The sequence below is a fragment of the Elephantulus edwardii genome, unplaced genomic scaffold (assembly GCF_000299155.1).
Source record: "Elephantulus edwardii isolate Elephantulus edwardi_28Jun2011 unplaced genomic scaffold, EleEdw1.0 scaffold00471, whole genome shotgun sequence".
Classification (NCBI taxonomy): Eukaryota; Metazoa; Chordata; class Mammalia; order Macroscelidea; family Macroscelididae; genus Elephantulus; species Elephantulus edwardii.
In genome coordinates this window covers 69,923-74,739 of record NW_006400221.1, presented here as the reverse complement: position 1 = coordinate 74,739, position 4,817 = coordinate 69,923, and the positions used below count along the sequence as shown (strand labels likewise).

Below are 4,817 nucleotides of genomic sequence, written 5' to 3'. Positions count from 1 at the left end.
GATCTTACTCAAGGTACACCCTCAACCCTTAATTCCCTCTCCTTCAAGCCTACCTTTCTTCAATGTGTCTTCAAGCCTCTTCCCTCCATAGTCTGCCCCACTCTACTCCTAAGTGCCCCCCAATGACTCTAGAGAATGTGCTCCAAGCATGGCCGACATACTTAAACATATGGGTAAAAGGATTCTTGTACGACACTTGTTGTTGGGTAATGAAGCTTTCCCCAGTTCCTCTCTAACCATGTTGAGTATCCCTCTGCAAAAACCTCTATAATCCTCCACCAGCTGAAATCTGTCCATATACTAAGCTTCTCCAGTACTATTAGAACTTCCCTCACATTCTGCTTTGTGTTAAAACTACTTGCACCCAAGGTAAAAAGCAATGATATTAACACTAACTTCACTGAGATTTGACATGTGACAGACATTGTATTCAGAGGGCTACACATATTATTTCATTTAATCCTCAGAATACCCTGTAAAATCGGCACAATCATAATTCCCACCTCATAGATGAGGTAACTGAGGCTCAGTCATATGGTTAATTAGGATCCTTAACTCCACCTAGGTATGTGATTTCACAGATTGTTTCATAATATGATGTGAAAAGGATAATTCCTCCCATTTTACAGACTATATATATATTTTTTGTTGTTGTTGTTGTTGTTGTTGTTGTTGTTTAAGTGCTGTCGAGTTGCAGGCGACTCATAGCGACCCTATGAGCGCAAATCCTGAACACCTCCTGTATAACCTTCTTCCTTTCTCCAGGTTTATAGGGTTTCCCAAGGCAAGCTATTGTGGAAATGGACGCCACTCGTGCTTTGAAGCTTGTTTTAATGGGGAGAGCTACTAGGCATTTTACAGAATACTTTATTTGTAGTAAGAGCTCTGGTGGTGTAGTTTGTACTTGTTTATTGTGCCGTTGAGTCACTTATGACTAATAGTTACCCCATGTACAACAACCCTAAAACCTGCTCTATCCTGAGCCAACTTTATTCTCTGACACACCTACCTCCATTACCACAGTCAGTGAATGAATTCATCTCATCGAGGGTCTTCCTCTCTTGTACTATCCCTCCACCCTCCCAAGCATGATGTCCCTCTCCAAAGAGATAGATAGATATAGAGATATAAAGAGAGAGATACAGAGATAGATACAGATACAGATACAGATATGTGTGTGTATGTGTGTGAATATGTGTGTGTGTGTGTGTGTGTGTGTATACAGTGTGTGTCAAATCTGAACCAACCCATAGCTGACCCTCAGGCATGTTTTCAGACACAGTAAATTGCATGGAAAAACATTGCTTATCCTTCTTCCATGGAGCTTTGCATTTTCTGAGCAGAGACACACCTATGGCATCTCCGTGTGCCTCACAGAGCTCAAAAGAGAGCTTCAGACATAGTATATACTTAACAAAGTATATGTTGGATAAGTGGGATGAATTTTAAAAATGAAAAAGAAAAGAAGAGAGATATCATACCAAGAATCTGGTTAATTTAAACATTGGCCAGAGATGGTCAGTCTTGTGAGGAACCAGCTAAGATCTTGCTCAATGTGAGAGTTCATGGAGGGGTCACCATTAGCACTTCCCTCTGTAGTAAACAATGATCAAATTTCTATTTGTTCTTTACAGCTGGTCCTAGTCTGCCTGCTCTGTCTAAATTTATACTCATTTTAGCATTCTGTCTCTTTACACAATGAATAAAAAGTAAAAGATATGCATTAGTACCTACTATGTATGTGATTTCACAGATTGTCTCATAATCTAGAGTACAAAGGATGATTTCTCCAATTTTACATGGAGTTGCACTCACATTGAAATATATATATATATGTTATTTTGTGCTGTCAAGTCTGAACCAACCTATAGCTGACCCTCAGCAGGTTTTAAGAAGCAGTGAAACAAACAAAAGACGATTATCCATCCTTCTCCTGTGGAGCAGCTGATGGATTTGAAATGCCTATCTTTGGGATTGCAGCATAGCTTCCTACCATACTGTTTGACCTTTCCAGACTTTATGAAAACAGTTTCTGACCACCTTATTATGAATAATACGCACAACCTGGAATGTATATAAGCTTCGCCGACACTTTGGCTATGTCCTGACAATTGGAGCCTTATTTTTGGAACGATGAATTTCTTGGTGGCCTTCTCTGTGGGCACACAGTCTTGTGCAGCATACAGATTATGGTGTAGCCTTTGAGTATGACCATTCTCCCTTCTTTTCTTCACCATTTTGGAATTGAAAACTCAGAAGCTGACCATGCTTCTTCTCCCTGGAAACTCCCTCCTCAAACTTACCTTCTACTCACTCAATCCATGTTGTAATATCTTGAAGACAACCTTGAGGAAGGGCACAGGGCAACAAACACTTTAGTTTCCCATATATCCTTCTCTGACCAGGCTACTGAATAGGCTGCCCCTGTTAGTCCTGGAAATTTGATCTGGCTACTTTAGTTTGCCGTGAACCTTGCTGCCTTCTCTGGGGTTTCTCTCTTCCCAGGTTCTCTACACAATCCAATGTAATCACTCCATAGGCTCCTTACTTCACTACTTCTGAATTCAGAAGTCTACTCTCCCTTCTGTCCCCAAGAGGACTTGTAAGAGTTTTTACTGGCCTTGAATACCCATGTCAAACAGGTACAAAGTGATGAACATCCTTCCCCCCACTCACTGGTAAGAGAGAACCTTCTGGTGTCACTGATTCTTTCCCATCCTATACTCTCCATGTGGTCCCTGGAAGTGCCCCACCTCAGCCAGTGTTTGTCTTATTTTTCCATATTCCTTTCTGAGTTCTCATCTGCATCGCCCCACATCTCAGGAACCCAGGTGGGCATTGGCAGAAGGAGGCTACATCACAAAGAAATTGGATTAGTAGAAATTTGGGATTGGAAGAAGAATTTGAATAATCTGTTTCATCTAAGCCCCACTCTTCTTTTTGGCTTTGCACGGGGTCCTCTGTAGCACTCTATAAGGGACAGGAGCCTTGAACTTGTGCTAACCATGTTCACAGTCTAAACCTGCACCTGCTCCTTACTCTTACTTTCCCCTACATGTCTTTGTCCAGAAAAACCTGATGAACATAAGGATTTATTCCAGCAGCCTGGTCCCACTGTGGGAGCTTCGGTGGACTGGGGTGTCCTATCTCTGAAGGGCATCAGACTGCCTGGCCAGATCCTCTGGTTACACAACTGGACATCTCAAATCTGTTCCCAGATGTCCTGAGCTGAGATACTTTCAGGACATGGAGGCCTGGGTCAAGCTTGTTTTTCTTACAAAGGAAGGAAGCAGAGAAAGATCAGGGCAGCAACTGTTAGACTCATTCCCTCATCCTCAAATTCACACTCCTCTTTGACCTCATTGAGAATAAACAATAGGAAGTGGGAGTAGCAAGCTTTAACTCATCACTCATCACTCATCAGTCTTCTCTGCTCCCCTGGAATCCATGCAAAGTCAATATTGCCTCCTTGAACTGCACCTCCATCTAACAAGTGAGAAGACTTCAAAGATACCAATTTCAGTATGCAAAGCTGAGTTATATAAAGCAAAACCACATGCAAGAAAAATCATCCACAAGTGAGACAGGAACCATCTCACAGGAATCCAGGCGGACCGGAAATCCTGACTAAGACTCCTGCAACAAGTCATAGCCAATGAAGCACCTATACCCACAACTATCAAAGCAGGGAAGTGGAGAAATGAAGTCTGTTCACAATCAATGGTGGGAGTTGATAAAAACAGTTGAGAATAGCCAATGGAAAGAATCCCCCCTTCCCCAGCAATCGGAGTCCCTTTGAGGCAGGTCATGTTGCTGTCAGCTTCAGAATACCAGGGTTGCACTTTCACAAATTGAGAATCCCTCCCCCTAACAGCTCAAACATGTCTTATGACAGAAAATTTACTATTTTCAAAACAGCAAAACCTATCTTTGGAATGTTCTCATTCTTTACATGATTCTTAGACACTTCCTGTGACCTTCCTGTGACTTTCCCCAAGTATCCTCACTCTGCTCTAGAGAATCACACAACCCTCCACTTCCCAAGGAAGTCCTGAAAGGATTGGGAGTTGGAGGCCCAGTTCTCCTGGGTCTGTGCTCCTCCAGAATGGGCATCTTAGGTTGCCTTGGGTACCCCACCCTGAAAGTCCTCATACATATTCAAGACTGCTGTTGCTTATCAGTTTCAGTAAAGCTGTCCATTTAAAGCAAAAAGATCATGAGCACCTGCTGAGAAAATCAATAAGAAGTGGAAAAGAGTCAGCTCTCTGAAGCAACCATTGGTGGGAAAGAACTTAGTTTAAACAATCTCTAGGTACTCAATTATGGAGTTGAGCAGCAAGCTATGGAAAGGCTGAAATGAGAGAATTTAATAGTAAAGATCCTTAGGAACAGAGAAGTGCCTTCCCTACCACTTTATTAACAATTAAGGGACTTCACTCTTTATCCTCCCTTTCACTCGTACATGTAAACATACAAGATAGAGAAAGGGCCCTGGGTCAAACTTCCATAAGTCACTATAACTCTCCTCCTTACCAAGTATTAATTTGTAAACAAGTTTTACTAACGAGTTAGTAAATTAACAAATATGAACCAAGTAAATATAGACTTTGTCCAAAGTTACACAACTAGAATTCATACTTAGGTCTTTAGATTATAAAACCATCCTCTGTAACTAATACTTCTTCTGTCTTCAACATTCAAAGATAAACTTCAGTGCCAGGAATAACGAGGAGAAGACTAAGGGAGCATCTAAACACCTAAGAAGACAGGCAAGCAGGGATGCCATAAATGCCCAAGCATTCAAGGGGATGCGGACA

At 41.8% G+C, this 4,817-nt stretch overlaps 1 pseudogene; it reads right to left on the bottom strand.

Annotated features, from left to right (window-relative positions):
* LOC102864876 overlaps positions 1-4,817 on the bottom strand; it is a 15,390-nt pseudogene that overhangs the window by 7,943 nt on the left and 2,630 nt on the right.